General features: G+C 50.0%; 1 pseudogene; it reads right to left on the bottom strand.

The window, feature by feature from the left end:
• Positions 1-6,833: 6,833 nt before the first annotated feature.
• On the bottom strand, positions 6,834-13,880 carry LOC147414424 (tektin-3-like; annotated as a pseudogene).
• Positions 13,881-18,113: the final 4,233 nt, after the last annotated feature.

Genomic DNA, 18,113 nt, shown 5'->3' with positions numbered 1-18,113 from the left:
ACTTTGATCTGAGCCAGCACAGCCATTTCTATGGTCCTATACTGCCAAAATTTTCCTCAGAATTTTGCCAGTTTTCTCTCTCTCCTTTTTTTTTTTTTTTTTTTTTTTTAATAATCGCAATGAGTTTGTTTTGGTTTTTTTTCTGACTGCTGATGCCGTTTTGGGAAGTCTGTTTCCCTCGAGCATAATAATCTGCATTAGTTATGCAATACACTGTTAACATGGTTTTTGGCAAGCATTCATTTCACCCAAATTCCTATCAGAATTCTGCAGGACATTCAATGATTTTTCCCTTCTTGGACAACAGAGCACCCAAGCCTCTTTTCTAAATAGCCTCTTGATGGACTGGCCTCAACTGTTCAACTGGGTCCTGGACCAACATGAAGCTTCCCTTGCATGAAGCAACGCTGTCCTGATTTTATTAATTTATTTTCTTTCCTCCAGTCAGTAAACAATTAGTTTACAAGCCCAGCTTTGCAGGGTCTGTTGGAATGATGCAGGAGGGTGGGAATATAGCTGTGGGAGGCAAAGGAATTTCCACAAACTAACTTTCCTAGCAACTTGGCTGATAAAGCCAGCAATAAAGCAGCAATAAAGAGCGATAAAAGCGGGCACGTCGTTCTTCGGACTGAAGGCATTTAAAGAAAGGAAACATCACATCAGTGCAGAAAGGCAGCTGAGGCAGCCGGGGATGCTATATAGAAGTGATCTATGAAAGCAAATCATTTAATGATACGAAAGCAAAAGCATCTCATGCATCAGAAGCAGGAAGGTAGGACAGAGGTTTAATGCACCTGGTGTACGTCAAAGATAAAGGCTGACCACGCAGACACCTGCTGAGGAGCTCCTGAAGGAAGGGGAGGGTTTTCTCTCTCAGTTACTGGCTTCTCCATGTCACCCAACGCAGGAGGACAACTGTCTAATTTGACTTTGTCCAAGAAAGTCTCAGGGGATTTTTTCTGAAACGTAAAATCCACCACCTGAAACAGCTTTTCAGTCTGCCCTGACAATCTGCTTATTTCTGTCATCACGAGACAAGAACGATGCAGACACAGAATCGGCAAGAGGGCCTTGTTCTAAACTCAGCCCACAGATACACTGGCAAAGCTGTGCCTCTGCCGATTCAAAAGCCACCTTTACCCACATGCAGCACAACAGAGGAACCTCTCCAGCTCTGTCACAGCTTTTGTAGACTTTGTGCCTGACCAGTTAGCTTCTCTCTGTTCAGTTCTGGTCGGGTTTGTGTTGGCAGCAACAAAACCGCCCCAGGAGAATTTGAAGTTACAAATACCGGCCATGCCTTCTGTGCATAAGATTGTGTGTGTTATTAGTGTCTCACCTCTGCAGAACTAACAAACAGCTCTGTAGCTCCTCTTTCTGCTGGTGGCAATGTCTCTTTTTGGTCCTGCGGAGGAACGGACCCTGCTTCTTCATTGTCGCTCCCATTCTCCGCCTCTACTGCCTAGCACACACACAGGCAAAAAGCAGAATAGCAGCGTTACAGCAGGTTGTGCATTTTATTTAATGCTCATGCTACGGTGCTGTAACAACTGCTTTTTGTCATGGGAGTTTAATTCTGAAATTTAATCTCGTTCACAAAAAAAGTCACCCAGGCAGCATGAAGACGGTAAAGATCCTGACAAAAATTCTACACACCACTTTTAATTTCAGATGTGTTTCTGACTCACATCTATTTTTTAAAAAAATGCCCTTAGGGATTGTAGTCCTCCAGCTGGTGCTACAGGTAGCCAAACTATTATCTTCTTTTTAAAGAGACACTGTTTTATCCCGTGCCATCATTTGCCAAATTCAAATATCGTGAGTACGAACAGACAGAAAAAACTTATCACCACCAACCTTGAACACAGCCCCCGTACGTGTGTCTGTGAGATGGGGGCAAGCTCCCGTTTTACATGCCTACAGCCATCTGGGAGCTGAGTGAGAAGCACATGCTTCAGGACGCTGCTGACACACAGAACTACAACGACATTTAACTTTGTTTTTTTAATAGGCAGGGCAAGACTTCAACAACCGCTCCCTTGTTTTACTTCTCGCTATTGAAACTGCTTTCACGAAGCCATCACTCTGCAAGGAGAGCGTAGGAACACCATGCTGCCCCGCGAACGTTCTGAAGGAAATCACCTCCATAGCAAGATACGACGGAACTCGGCCGATATCCCGCGTAGCGGAGCCGGATTCCACCCCAGAGCCCTCTGCTGCGGCACCGGCGGCCTCCTCCATATTGCTGGGCTGGGGATGGCCTGTGCCTGCAACCAGAGCGGAGGGAAGAGTGAGAACCAGCCCAGCTCCCCGGGGCCCGCCAGCTGCAGGCCGCCGCAGGGCTGGGCACGGGCACCCGCGGGGCCGGGGAGGCCGGGCGGCCGAGGGCCGGGCGGTTCAAGGCCCGGCCGCGGCCCAGCCCCACAGTCACCCGCTGCTGTCTGCGCCATGTTCCCGTTGCCAGGCGACACATCAACACCCGGTCACGTGAGCGCTCCGGGCCGCAACACCTCAGGCCGTGGGGAGGCGGGGGGGGGGGGGAACGCGGGCCACACCACCTCAGCTCGTGGAGATGGGGAGGACTGTGGGGGGGGCGCTCGGCCCACACTACCTCAGCCCGCCGGGCCCGGGGGAGGCCCACGGTGTCCCGGCCGCCCTGGCTGCGCCAGCCCTGGTGCAGGGCAGCGGGTATCGGCGCCGAGGGCTGGAGTCCGGGCGGGGGGAGCTGCGGGGACGAGGCCCCCGGGATGCTGCCCAGCACCCCGGGGATGCATCCATTTTCTTTTATCCCGCTCTTTGTCTTCCCTTCCCACCGGAGCCCCGAGGCGGTTGGTGTGCTGCCGGCTGGGGGCTGGCGGAATGCAAGATAGTTCATTTTAACTTTATTTCCTGCTGTTCTGGGCTGGCTCCCTAAAGCTTGGGGTGTGCTTAGGATTGCCTTACTTTTGGGGAGGGGGTCCTCTCTCAAATTGCCCCAGTATCTACCTCTTCCTTTGCTGTTATCAGCAGAGACCTGAAGGTGGATGGTCGGGACCCCCAGCAATTGCTTATGTATGGCCTTCAGGTGCTCCAGGGCAGGGATTACATGGGATATTTTGCTCGCTGTGTTGCTGACGCTCTGTAAAATAACTCTGCTTCTTCCTCTCTGAGGTCTGCCCCGCTTTTCAGTTCTCAGGCTGGGAGCTTGTCGTGCAAAGGTATTATGTTCTTAATTGCCACTCTGCATAGGAAGTAATAAAAATGAAAGATCTTTCATGAGAAAAGAGTAGAAATGTTGAGACCAGGACAGCTCAGGGCTTGCTGCTTCTTCTGTAGAAGCCTCCTTTAAGTTTGTAGGCTTAGAGGAGCTCAGTCTCATTCTGATGATAACTTGGCTGAAAGCAGCAAAGTCTCTGAAAGCTGCTTCTCTGACCCTGCGTTGGATTTGTTGAATATCTGGGTTTATTCTGTACGTCTCGCAGTGTGGTTGGCGTAGAACTGGAGAGCTGGAATGGGGCAGAGCATTGCTTTCTCTGTCCAGCAGGCAAGAAAAGGGCGGGCGGGGGGGGCAGAGTCCTGCCTGTGGCAGGGTGAAAAGCAGACTAATTCAGTGTCAGAGTGGCTGAGGTGTGTGCTCTGGTGTCTGTCCTGTTAAGAAAAGACTTTGCAATTCAGCTGTGAAAGCAGGTTCCTGGGATTTTTTGGCTGCTGCTATTTAGGGATCTGGTACCGTGAGCGCTATCGGACCACAGCTGCAGGATGTTGGAAATAAAAAGCCATAAAAGTGTTACCTACTGCACGAGCACTGCAATTAACTGATGTGAAAGGTTGTTCACGTCATCCTTGGGACGGAGGGACATATGGCACAAAGAATTTCTAAAGCAGGTGTTGTGGTTGGACTCTTGGTGCTGGAGGCGTGGTAAGCTTTTTGTTTGCTTTTTTATGCCTCAGCAGGTGTGGCTGGGAGCAGCAGGCAGGCTCCGACGGTAGCATTTCGTTTCCCTTTTTATCTCTGAGTCACAAACTTGCAGTATTGAGTCTGCTGTCCCTTTTTTACCTTCTCAGCTGAGATGCATGTGAGTGAAATCTGTTCCACTGAAGTGCCTGGAATTGGAGTTGTGCGAGTGCTGGGATTTCAGCCTTCACTGGTGACTGCTGTTACTTTTCCTTTACTCTGTACTCGCTGTGCCACTGCTGCACCAGCAGGTCAGGAATGAAAGGCTTTTTGGTGACCTACATAATTCTCCCCATGAAGTGGGATGACTTCAGAATGGCTCCCTATGGTAAACCTTTTTTCCTTGATTTGGCTGGGTCATCTTAAATAGCTCCAGTTAATAGCTAGTAGTTTGGAAAGCTTTTTTTTTTTTTTTTTTTCCCCCACCTAATGTAGAGATATGGCGATACAAAGGGAAGGTCGTTACAAGGGCTGTCATGTACACATAGAGGAGTATAGATCAAGTGTGCGACTGGCTGAGAGTTGCGGAGACGGGAGTTGGAGAATCCACAAAAGACTCAATATGAGTTATATCAGGAAACTCCTTTTTGTGTGCAGATGCACTTTCTTAAATAGGATAATTTTCCAAAGTCATCATGACTTGCAGTTTTTCATAAACTCCAATTGTGCTATACATACATCAGTCATCTGCTTCTACCTATCACTTTACTATTAATACTAATGCGTTCCGCCTCATATGGATGTTAGCTTCTAATTCTTCTATTCTGACCCTCAAGGTCGAAGCGTCCTTGAGGCCTACTATGTTAGCTTAGACAAACTGTTCAACAGAGTTTTCCTTGTGCAGGCCCTCTAGCATTCCATGCCTGTTTTCAGCGAGCTACGCTCCCACAGCCTATCTTGTGTAAAGAAGCATCAAGAGGGTAGGACGGGAAGATAAAATTTAGAGCTGGATAATTGCAACACCACATAAACACTGTCAATTAGGAGAAAGCCTTAAAGGAGTTGGGCTAGGGGGAAAGATGGGGGACTCTGAAAGCAAAATTGGAGAAAATAGGAGAGTTTGGGTGCTGATATTGGTGTGCCCTCATAGTACAACAGAGCTCAGGTATCTTTTTATGTGACTCAAAAATGAAGGTGGAAATGAAATGAATGTGAAGCTGTCGCTGATGCCAGGATTTCGCTCAAGTCACTTAAAAGCATGAGTCTTTCAGAAAGGGACTGGGGTGCCTCCGTTTCCCAGCGCTCAGCTCGAGACAATTCACGGGACCCAATTCTCAAAACAGAAAACAGGCAGCTCTGCCTGAAAACCAGCCATCTGGAGCGGGGCTTCAAAACAGCCGAGCAGCCAAAATCACCAGGGTTTATGAAAGCTTTCAGTAAAGGAACACAGGGAGAGTAACAGCTCAAAGCAGCACAAAGGCTAGCGAGGGTGCCAACAAAAACTGGAAGTCCCTATGAGTTCAGCATGCCATCGGCTTATTTTGGGGAGGGAGATAAGTGCAGAAAGGGAAGGTGCGATGAGCTGGACAGTTTTTCTTGCTTGCGGTTATATCGTCTCTTTAGAAAGGGTGGCTGCTGTCTCCGACAGACTCTGGCTCCAAGATACACACAAAGTAGAGGAAACCTATCTTTAGTCTCTGTGAGACAAAAGTGCTAGTAAAAAAGAAAGAAAAAAAAAAAATAGACAATTGCTTCCTGTTTAGGGCTGCAGCTCTGAAGAGAGATCCTGCCAAGATGCTGGGGCCAGGGCAGGACCTTGGCACAGGTTACAGCTCTCGGGGGCTGCCCCTGGGAGAGCAGGGAGGGCAGGCAGGTCTGTCTGGACCTGTGCTGTGAGCTGGAGTCATCTGGGGGTACGAGATGAGAGAAGATGCTCTCAGCTCCTGAGAGTCCCCACGCTGGGCCAGGAGGTCCATGCCCTGGATTCCCGAGGGAAGAGAAGGGACTTGAACTTCTGCTCCTTTAGGATTCTTGGTGCCTACAGGCTTTAGGCTGAGCTCAGCTCTGCTTAGGTTAAAAGAGTCGAGAGTGTCTGACACGTGAGTCTGACGGGACAATTTGCAAAGTGACTGTCACACTGAACTTCAGATTGATTAAAGACTTATCCTCTGAAAATTCAAACACTTGGTAAAATTTACAGCCAGAGAGCAGGTACTATGGCAGTCGAGGTGGCTGACTTAAGGACTGATTTGTTCCTTTATCTTCAAAGTGCTTTGGTGCTTCCACCAACAAACTACTTGCAAGAGGTTAAATTAGGAACCAATCCATACTCACCAAGATTAAAACCGCAGCATTTTCTTCAATTAGCTAGCCAAAAGCACTTCTTTGTTTTAAGACCCCAGCACTGACATTTTAGATGACATTTAAAATTTTTCAAAAGCAAGAAAATGATCACTAGACATCAGCTTAAAATGCAAGTTTTTCTGTTTAGGAACAGAACATACTGTAATGCTTTACTAGATAGTTTGTGTTTCTTCTCCTGAACCATTAAAAATACATTAAAGATGTCAACAGCTAATTACTCTGACAACTAGCTTTACTTCCCCTTGTGCTTTTTCCGCATCAGACAGGCTCAAAGCGAGGAGGACATGAGAGTTTTTCCCCTAAAATCACAGACTGAAAGGGTAGGAATGTATCGCTGTGGGTGGATTTACTCTCAGTCACATACAGGATATTTTCAGCTACTTTCTGGCACACCGTGGAAAAGCAACGGAAAGTGAAAAACCAAAGGAATAAAAAATCCTGGTAGACCATGTAACACACAAAGTGATCGTTTAATTTCTACTCAGGGCTTTCATGAGGAAGTGAAAGTCTAATCATGTATTTTCAAAGCATCTTAGCAAAACTGGGAATGCGTCCTAGCAAAACTGGGAATACTCCTGCAACAGATAGCGTGGGTTCAGCTGAGCCCAGCCTAAAAGTAACCCAGCAGCCGTGCAGTGTTGGGAAAGGTCTTGCGCATCCCCATGCACTTCTCCTGGTCAATGAACAGCGAGTTGGCTTTGGTGGCCAGGTCATGCTCCAAGATCGACTTGGCATGCACCAGCATTTGCAGTATGTTCTCGGCGTCTCTCAGCCGCTGCTGAAGGCTCTGGATCGTCTCATTGATTTCATGGACCTCATTGACGAGGCTGGAAAACAGCAAGAAATGCCCATTAACAGTCCCGTCACAGGGGTGGTTTCTAGCACGGCGTTGGTGATGGGCCCCTTGGGGACAGGATTTCCCCCTTCAGTGTGCTCGGAGTAACTCAACCCCTCATTTCTGGCAGATGCACGGGAAAGGCGAGGGCAGAGCTCCTCCAGACCTCCGTGGGCAGGCATGGTTAAGTTTGCTCTAAGGCTTCGGCGATGTGCAGCCTCATCTCCTGGAGCAGCTTGTGCCACCGAGAAGAGGGAAGAGCAGCTGTGGTTTCCTGTTCCTGTTTGGTTTTGCGGGTTTGTTGGTTCACCCACCCGGATTTCCCTGTGCAGCGTTCCTCCCCACACCCACGGATGCACACACAGCAAAATGGGGGAGCTGGGAGAGGCTAAAAGTGAATGTGAAACAAGTGGAGGATGGAAAAACCCAATGGCATGCAAGGGCTGGGTTTATATGGCTTCTAAAAAGCTTCACGTGGAGTCATTCCCAGAGGGCTCCTAGGAGGAGGGGTGAGGTTTGGGGTGCCTCACCCCTCACATGGGGTGCTGTTGGGCACTCAGGGCAACCTGCTCCTCCACGGCCCCTTGGGGTGCAGTCCCAAAGGGCTCACTATGTCCTTGAAAGGATTTCCAGTGTCCTCAGGGGAGGTGAGGACAGCCCTTACTGCTTCTCCACATGGTGCATCCTTTCTTGCAGTGACCCAAAAGGAAGCAGCTAAGTGCTCTCAACACAAGCCTGTCAGATATTAAAGGGCTTATACTGCAAAACTAAGCCATCCAACAGCTGGGAAGCAGGCAGGAGAGTAGGTGAGGTTTACCCAAGTGGGAAAAATCCATCCCTTCATGGGGTGGTATCAGGCTGTACCCGGCCATGGCGTACAGCCTCCTTCGTGGGTGCAGAGCTCTTCTACCACCCCGAGGCCGGGATACCTAATCATTGCTCTTGATTATACCAGTGCACTTATGGAATGACTCTTTGGGGAAAAAAAAAAAAAAAAGATTAATTTTGTCATCCAGTGATGCTCCTGAGCGCTACGACCAGTCACTCCTCAAGGACCCTCCCAGCCCTGGGTCCTGCCTTACCGGAGCTGGGCAGTGTCCCGGCACAGCTCCACATTGGGTCTCCGCGTGCGCTCATCCAGCCGGGTCTGAGCCACTTTTAACACTAGACCATTGTCCCTAATGGCTTTTCGGATGGCTTCTATGTTCATCTCGATCTGGAAGATTTCCTGCAGTGTCTGGCATGAAAAAACGCATTCATAAATTAAATGATATATTCTCAAGTGACCACATCATTTCCCTTTTCTCCTGTCCATCTGCAGAAAAAAACAAGTTGAATAAGCAGACCCTGGGCTCAGACCCCTGTCGCTCTGACACATGCCAAGGCACAGATCCAGCAGATTTCTTTTCAAGGAAAAGCCTCTCTTTGCTGTTGCTGTCACATCGGAGGAGATTTTGGAGCAGTGATGGATCTATTGAATTACCAGCTACCCAAAATTACTGCTTGCAGGAATTGATCATCCATCAATAGCAACTCATAGAGGGAAAGTTTCTAATGGATCCTCAATTAAAGACGTGACATCAGCCTGCAGAGCTGCAAGCCCAGTCTCTGCTCAGTTAATCGATACCGTGTCAAGCTCTTTTCAGGAAGCTTTCCATGAGACCCAGCAGTCCGAGCCAGGTGCCCATCACTGATCTCCACTTCCCCTGCTTGGCAGAGCCATGCGGGAAACACACGGCTGACCATGCAGCAAACCTGGAGCACTGAGCCTGAAAGCATGTCCTTGGAGGAGAAGGGAGCCTGCAAACCCCCCGGCAGGCACCCCAGTAGAGGCCCAGCAAAGACTTTCTGCAGGGCAGCCAGCACTTCTGAAGTAACTACCAGGAGATGCAAACAGCATTTCCACCTTCTGCTTGAAATCCCTTTGCTGCTGGGCACTAGGGAAATAAAGGATCCCTTGAGAGGAAGTTACAGTGCCAACTTGTCCTGCTCCAAGGAGAATGTCCCCAGTACTTGGAATTTCAAACAGATAATGATACTATAACCAGCTCCTTGTAGCAACCGTTCCTCTTCTTGGGCCAGGTCTGTGTGGAGAGTGGTGTCACTGGGAAGTGACGGTGTCACACCGAAAGGGAGGGGTTCAGGCTACCTTGGCCAGGTGGGTCTGAATCTTGCTCTTGGCGTCAGCTGTCTCAGCGATGCGGTTGGCAAAGGCGACGTTCACCCTGTTGAACTGGCGCCACATCTCGTTGGCCGTCACCACCAGCAGGTTCTCGAGGTTGTCCCGCAGCTTGGCGGAGGCCGCCCGTTCGCTCTGGGAGAGGAGAATGTTGTCGTCCGAGAACTTGGCCCACGACTCTGGCACCGAGATCCTGGGGAGGAGGAAGGAGAGGCCTCCAGTAAGCCCATGCTGCTGAAGCTGGCCATGGCCAGGCATGCCATGGGAGCAGTGTGGATTAAATGCAGGTTAAAGCTACGCTCTTAATTTGACCACATGAAGGTAAAACACCTGGACACCATTTGTTCGATATGCTTATGAAATGATGACATGTTCATGAAGACAACTGTGGTACTTATGAAAGCCCAGACAAAGCAAAGATTCCCCCAGAAAAATGAAGATTTTAGTCAGACCTCATATTTACACGTTCGAGCCATCTAAGTGCCAAGTGATTCCCAGCTTCACGTCGACGCGCAGATTGCAGTCAATTAATTTTGCTCATAACTTATCTCAGTTTCATACTAAACTGAACAAGCATTAGATAATATTCATTTCCCTGTCTGTGCATTCACGATGAAGTTCACGCCTGTGCAGTAGGCCAGAACAAGGTCAACAAAAGACTTAAATACCACATAAGCCCCATTTAAAACATGCTGGTTCTCGGCACATTTTGCCCCCCTCTGAATTTTAGCATCAATCCTTTGCAATTCATTTGCAATATGTCTGAGCTGTGAATAATTATTCAAATATTAGAAAGATTGAATCAATCTATGCCCCTCCATAAACTGCACGCGTCCTTGTGAGCAGCAGATATATTCCCTCAGCCCTTTGCCACTTAGCGCGTATCTCTGCGAGTGCTGGTTTAGGTCACCATTCATCTACTGCAGAGCCGAAGCTGAATTCCTGGCACCCAAAAGCAGCTGAACCGTATCCCAGGACCATGCTCTCTATTTCTTTATCTTCTGTGTCATTTCGGCTCCCTGCCAGGCCCTCTCCATGCAGGGGTGAACCCCCCAGACGTCACGTCAACCAAGAGCGCTCATGCAAGCACTGACACATCTTTGAAAATACGCATAAACTTAATGAGCTGTGCAGAGGTGTTGGGCTGAGTTCATTTTCAGGCTGATCTCTGAACCCTGATATAATGTGTAATTAGGTGGGACTCGCTTTCACCCACTGCGTGTTCAGCATCCAGCTGAAAGCAGAGGGTTGTTCTCCCTTTATGGTGAGCAGGGAGAAACGGCCCCTCCAAGATGGGTGTTTCCAGGCAGGATGGATGTGCCATGCAGAGACACATGCCTTTACAGTGGTCTGGGGACAACCCGTTCCCTGCCAGGGCGAGGCACCGCGCATCCCAGGGACAGCTCGGTGCTCTCGTGCTGCCCAGCGTGCACTCACGTGGCGTCAACCCGCTCCACCCCTCGGAAGTAGCTGATGCCATCGGAGGTGTTCCTCAGGTGGTGGCACTTGTCGTCGATGCGGTAGGCTGTCTGCTTGTTGGCCAGGTCCCTCTCCAGCTCATGCTGGGCTGCCCTGTTGGACCTTCAACACACAAACAAGAGCCATGGGTGGGGATGTATGGGTGGAATGGTTTCCTCCCACCTGGGCAGCTACGTGCTCCTGTGGGCGCCACTGCCCGCTTCCCATGGAGCCTGCCCAGGTTTTACGGCTGTAGGGTGTGGGCAGAGGTGGGGGTCTGCCGGGGTTTCACATCGCAGCTGCAAATGCAGCATGAGAGAAGGAGCTCCTCCTTACGCGAGCTGGGCTTTCGCCTTATCCAGGTACTGCTGCATCCTCTCCTGGCAGGATCTGATGACGTCGGCTTCCTGGGCAAAGGCAAAACATGACCCCATCAGTATCCATGCTCAGTTGTCCTGGTCACACTCATCCCCTCAGGCCTCTCCAACCGTGCACACAGCAAGGACAAAGCAAACTGGCAGGGAGTGGAGAAAGTGCCCCCCAACCCCAGAGCGCTCACTTGTGCAGCTGAGCCTGGGCGCAGCGACCAGGAGGGGATGGGAGGGTGCTGTGGCCACAGCCATGGCCTCCCACTTCACTTTCAGGGTGGGTTGCCAAGTGTTTTCTCATCTTGACATCAATGTCAAGTGATGATTAGTTCCACTATAGGAGACAGGGACAGATCCTGACCTGATATGAACAGGCATAGAGGTTCTCTGGACCAGCAGCGCTACACATCCCCATCCCCAATCAGCATCTGCCCTTTTTGCTCCCCAAATGTTTTCTTCCCCAGGAGAAATCCCATCCATCTGGGACAAGAGGAGACGGACTTGAGTTTGGTGTAACTTTCTAAGCCATTTCTAAGAAACATCCAGCTCCACCGGAGGAAGGCATGTGCTGCTCTCAGCTCACTTGACTTCAGCACAAATCTATCGCGTTTGTGAAGCCCCAGCTACTGGAGGCAGGTGATTAGTGCTCCAAAACCATAATTTTTAAGCCCTCCTGTCTGCAGGAGCCAGCTGAAAAGCATGGCCTAAATATGTCCGAAACACTTAAAATCCAAAATGCCATTATGGAGATAACCAGCTCCAATTATTTTCTTAAAATCTCATGACCCTTAAACTAATCTTTCAATTTTTTTAGGGCCTGACTCATAAGAAAAAATCTTCTAACAGAGCAGTGGCTTCACAGTCCCAGGGGCTGCAGTTTCCTTCCCAGTTTCGCGATGCCTTTGCAGTGATTGTATTTTGTTGTACCCTGCGATAGGATCCCATCTTCTGTGCCAGCTCTCATCGTGTTTGCTTTTTATTCATAATTTAAAGCAGCCTATATAAAGGCAGGCAGGAGTGCGCGGTTTTAGGACTGCTATAAAATGCATTGCCTAAGCACACACAGTCTTACTGCGGCCACGCTGCTCTGAGCAAAGCAAAGCTGGGGGTAGATGTAATATCTTTTATTAGACCAAGTAACATAGTTGGGAAAACCAGACAAGCTGTCGGGCAGACACTGCCTTCTCCATATCTGTGTGTGTGCATGTGTGCGTAATATATATGTATGTGACACAGATATATAGAGATATATCACATGTATGTGACAGATACTTATAGATCCTGTGCCGGCAGGGCTCTGAAAGGCAGGAGAGTCCCACAAGCTCCTTGAAGAGGGACAGAGGACCCTGATAGGCTACACAAACACACAGCTGGTTTTCAGCTATTCCTGCCTCTGGCAGGGCAAGTCTTACCCACACCGTGTGGGCACGCTGCTGCGTGGGGGAACGTCGTCCCCTGGCCCTGCAGGTTTTGGGGGTTTGAAGAGTTTAGCACCTCACAGGCACTAAGGAGCCAGAGAGGGAACAGGGCTGCAAAACCTGTTCAGAGTAGTTTAGGTAAAAATAACACATGATCTGTGTTGACAAACTTACCACAAAGAGCTGTTTCTCCACATCATCATGGACCAGGTCAATGCCCATCCTCTTCTCCCGGTGAAGCAAGCACTCCTGAGTGACCTGTTGGGGACATGCCATCACTGCTGGTTGCAAATCCCTACAGGGATGGTCCCCATGTCAAGTAATGTAAGAAATGAAATTGTAGGTGGGCACAGAGACGACAGCACGGGAAAAAAAGTGCCCAGGGCAGCTGGTTTAGCTGACAACGAGCAGCCGAGCTGCAACATCAGCATTAAATCAACGTGGGGGAGCACACGTGTCCCTGGCGCAGCCACAGCTGAAGGCAGGGACCTGTGTCAGGCTTGAGGCTGACCTCGCCAGAGCCTCGTAGGAGGACATGGGCTTTTGTCTCCCAAACCAGGATTTTGGATGTACCACTTATAAAAATATTTGGTTAAGCAAATACTGTTCTGGTGTGCTCAGTACGTACTGATAGGGGAGGCAGCAGATGGCAAGGCATTTGTTTATTACTAACTTAACTAATGGTCTCTTAATAAAAACTTTCTAGACGTTACGGAGCTGCAATGAAACTTAATTGGGCGTCTGAATGGCTGCAGATGTTTCAGCAGTAGGCTACAGCTTGCAGCCCACCGGACAGGGTGCTTACCTGGAGAGGGGCCTCTGTCTCAGCCAAGGCTCTCTCCAGTCTTTTCTTCAAGTCTGTGAGTGCGTTCGTTTCCCCGATCATCTCATCCAGCTCATGGCAGAGCTCTGACTTCCAAAATTCTATCTCTTGGACACGATCTCCCAGGTTTTTGGTGCTTTCTACTTGGGTCTTCTTTGTCTGCTGATATTTATCGTGAATCAGACGGGAGGTATCGACTCTCAGACACTCGGCATTGCGCCGGGTAGTCTCCGACTCTTTGTAGTTGGTCAGATTGGACATGTACCAGTCGTCAGAGGTGTACCGGCTGAAGAGGGTTGTTCTGTTGGAAACAAAAGGAAGCATCTTGCTTGGGGGTAACCCCTGGGAGCTTTTGGAAAAGGGAGCCAAAGTTGGGTTGATGGCAGCTGCTTTGTAGTAGGCTCTGGGCATCCGGGGGAGGCTGAAGCTCTGAGGCAAGGGGTAGTAAGGAAAACGGTTCTTATAGCTTGAAGCCATGGTGCTGATGGCAGGCAGAAACTTGGTAGGTGTTGATCTTGGATGGGCATATGTTGCAGTTAAGGGAGATCCAACCAGCTCCATTCTTGAACGCCGCTATTCAGGTATGTGTCCTGCACAAAGGAGACAGAAGAAGACAACCTCACTCAGTAAGCTCCTGCACTTGCGCTACTTCTTACAGCGACACACGCAACTTAAAATACGAAGAGCGATGCACACAGCACCCACACATCGCCTGGACAGGCCTAAAACTCTTGAAAGCAAATCCCTTCTGACAGCATCCCAAGCATTTTTATATATAAGGATTTTACTTTGTTGTCAGTATCTCTCATCAGGTCTTGGAATGTAGAGAGAAACAAATCATGGCTACTAAGGAGAATGACAGATACTGTGCCTTCATTTTGTCTGTCCGTCCAATGAAACTGTAGTTGCTGATTCTCTGATGTTCATTTGTTTCTTTTGGCCAGCGTTTTTGCTGATCTTATAGTATTCCTGCTGTAATTTCCTCTTTAAAAGTTCCATTACCAGCCGTGATAGCTTTGGATGCACAGCTGCTACCAACCCAGCGCAGTTTGTGGGTGAGGGAATCCATCCTCATCATCTCTATTTTCACTTGCAGTAAAAGCTTGAGTGAGGTGTCCGCAGGTGAGCTGAGCTTTGCTTAAATTTGGACTATATCCAAATTTCACCCCACCCCTGCACCCACCCCACCCCACCCCCCCCCATTTCAACCTAAAAAGAACAGCCATCTCTGGACTTGCAAAGGAAGAAAAACATCTCTGGCTCACCTGCTGTAAAACAAATGCACTTGGAAAGGAGATATCCCACAAAGTCTTTTCAGAGCAGCTCGTAAACACCAGCCTTGCAGTAACCCTAAGGGGAAGAGTCACACAGGAAGATTTTGCTACCAATAACTGTGTAAGGCATGTGGGTGCCATTGCTCTTTTCAGATTAAGGTTATCAGTCAATTTTATCAGAAATATAATGCAGAGGGGCCACCGAATGTACCTGACACACCTCATCTAAGGACAAACACTCAGGAGGGTATGCTGTGCTCGGTGTGAAGTTTCTGTATGGTTACAGGTGTCACCCACGGGCAGAATAAGTCCCTATAGCTGTTGTAGCCAGGTGCTGTGTTGCAGGGATGTGTCCTTCCCCTAACACCATCCCATCCCCACTGCTCCCAGCCTGGCTCGGAGCCGCAGTGAAAGATTGGGACGCTGGTGTGCTACAACAAGATCCCTGGGTGGGAGGGGAGTTTGACCTGAAGCATGTGCTAAATCCTATTTGTCACAGCATGAAATCAACTTTATTCCTTTAAAAATGGGATGTTTGCATGAAATAAACTCACTTTTATTCTAGAACAAAGCATCGACAGAAGCGATCACGTGGCTAGAGGTTTAATTGCTCCTCCTGGGCTACCCTAATCACTTTGCATGTGTAGGCGAGCTGAGAGAGACTGCCTTATTTTTAAAATCATTAAACCCTTGGGAAAGAGAGTTTCTTTCATTTTAGTCACCTCTGCAACAAAGAATGCCTCTCTCTACACAAGGGCAGGACGAAGGAGTCACAGTTTCCTACTTTCCTTCCTAAAGGCTTAAAAGGCGATGGATGGGAGGCACACGGAGACAGGCAGGCTCTGCCTGGGAGCTGCTGTTGCTGTACACCGAGGGTAACCCTCCTTCATGCCGGACGCTCGCAGCCCATTGACTCATTAAACTGCACGTTTTCCAACATCTAGCTATGGGGACAGGTGACCTAAGAGACTTCTTGCGTCACCTGTGCCTGTAGCAGTTTGGTGCATTCAGATGAACAATGTCTCAGAATGCAGCTATTAAATTAGAGAACGGCGAATACAGGAGAATAACAGGACCTTCAGTTCGGGCAAATCGGAGAAAAATAGGGATGAGTCAGAGGGCAAAAGTGTACAGCCCGCAGCTGGGAAATCACTGAACTTTGAGGACAGTATTTGCAAGCCTTGAGCAATTTTGGCCATGCTGGCATGGGCTGCCCCAGTACCTGACTTGAGAGCAGCATAGCTGTGGGCACCGAGTCTCGCCCCAGGATCCAGCCTGGCTGAAGAGGCTGTGGGATAGGCAGCGGGAAACTCACACCCTCAAATTTAGCAGAAAAACTTTCACAAACACAACCCTCCGAGCCAGTTTGGCAGAGCTGAGGATGAAACGTCTGTGCTCAGGTCCAACAAAAACCACTGTGTGTGTCGGTTCCCACAAACCAGTCACTTCAGCCCTTTTGTCCCTGCTAGGGACAGGCGACTGCACTTTCCTTAACTCCGTGCCACTTATTTATACGTGAGAAACAGCATTCCGAGAGTGGGAGACTGCTTCCCTGGCTCCTACCCCTGCAAATAAATTATTCCCTTTCAGCCACTGACAGACACATATTTAAGAACTTGGGAATGGACCAGGGTTACTTTTCCCTGCATTTCCAGCTGAAATAAATGTCCCTGCACCCTCTTGGGATAAGTCATCCCAGGGTGCTACTTTCTGCCACCCCTGAACACAGACACACCACGGGAGCCCCCAACCACCTAGCTGGGGTACACTTAGGCGACATAAGAGATAATGCAGAAGATCAGGAGAAATATCTCTGCTTTTTTAGTCCTCCCCTTGCTCACCCTTAGCTGCTTGGATGCGGGGTGCACTGCGGAGGCTTGAGGGTGCCCCGGGGGCTGCTGCTCACTGCTGTGCTGCCAGGCTCGGTGGCAGCTCTGCCAGGCACTGCAGCGTCCCCGGTGCCGTCAGTGACATAAGAAGCGGGTGACCGGGTGTTGCCCGGGCCGACTCCCTGCAGCTGCCATGGCAACCTGATGCAGCCCTCGGGCAACACAGCGCTCTCGATGGGCAACCCAGGGCCAGCCCTGGGCAAGAAAATACCCTCGTATGGCACCCTAGTTCCTGCCCTGGGCAACCTACCGCTCTCGCTGGGCAGCTTTGTGCAGCCCCTGGGCAAGCAGGTGCAGCTGTTGGGCAAGTGTTGAGCAGCTGGACAATGCTCTCAGTCATGGGGTTTAGTTTTAGGTAGTCCTGCAAGGAGCAGGGAGTTGGACTCGCTGATCCTTATGGGTCCCTTCTAACTTGAGATATTCTATGATCCTCCATCCCTGGCAGTGCTCAAGGCCAGGCTGGATGGAGCCTTGAGCAACCTGGTCTGGTGGGAGGTGTCCCTGCCCATGGCAGGGGGGTTGGAACAAGATGATCTTTGAGGTCCCTTCCAACCCAAACCATTCTGTGATTCTATGATCCTATGAACTCACTGCCCTCAGTGGGCAACCCAGTGCCACTCCTGGGCAACTTAGTGCAGACTCTGTGCAACCTACTGCCTTTGCTGGACAACCTGATCCTGTCCCTGGACAACCCCCGGTGCCATCAACGGGCAACCCAGTACAGCCGTTGGGCATCCTAGTGCCACCCATGGGCAACCGTGTGCCACCCAGTGCTCCTGATGGGCAAAGTAGTGCCCTCATGGGCAACCCAGTGCCTGCACTGGTGTTCCTGGGCCAGCCCGTGGCCCAGCAGAGGCTCCACTGGGGCGGGTGGGTGCACCAGGCGCTGGCACCCCAGGTGAGAAGATGCACAGTGTCCCCAGGAGCTCCACCATGACACAGCCTCATGCAGCATCAGGGCATCACACACCAGTCACGCAGTGACATCAGGGATGTTTCCTGGAGAGGGTCCTTCCCCAGTTATTTCAGGCTTTAGCCTGAGAACAGGCACTGAAACGGGAGGACCCTGGTAGTGCTGATGGCACCACGCTCTGGGCTGTGCAAACACAGAGCGAGAAGGGTCTTGTCCCCAAGGGCTGCGATCTAGCCTGCCGTTAGAGGCGATCTTCTGATTCGGGTTTGTAGGTCTGTGATCTGGGCTGCTGTGTCTCTGGACAAATTATCTGACCCGTTCCCCAAAAGCAGAGCGGGGAGATGCACAGTGGTGAAAGGCAGGCGGGAGGCGTGGGGGTCACATAACTGCACCCGAGCTCCTCCGTGAAGGTGGGAGAGCAAAACCACCTCGGCTCCAGTTCTGAAAAGGGTGCCAAAAGCAGCTTTTTAAGCACCAGAGAAATATCTGAAACTCAAATCAGGGAAAAGAGTAGCCTGCGGGTAACAAAGCCTATTTTGGCTGAGAGTTGTGGATTAGAAACTGTGGAGGAAACCCAGGGAGAAGAGCACATCACTCCCGTGCTCCTCAGACACTTCTTTTCTTGGAAAGGTGCATCAACTTAACAGAGCAGGGCCTTGGAAAAACATCTGCTGAGCACGTGCTCTCATGGCAGCTCTCGGGACAGGGGGCCGTGCTG

The sequence above is a fragment of the Leptosomus discolor genome, chromosome 15 (assembly GCF_034619465.1).
Source record: "Leptosomus discolor isolate bLepDis1 chromosome 15, bLepDis1.hap2, whole genome shotgun sequence".
Lineage (NCBI taxonomy): Eukaryota > Metazoa > Chordata > Aves > Leptosomiformes > Leptosomidae > Leptosomus > Leptosomus discolor.
This window is presented reverse-complemented; position numbering and strand designations above follow the sequence as displayed.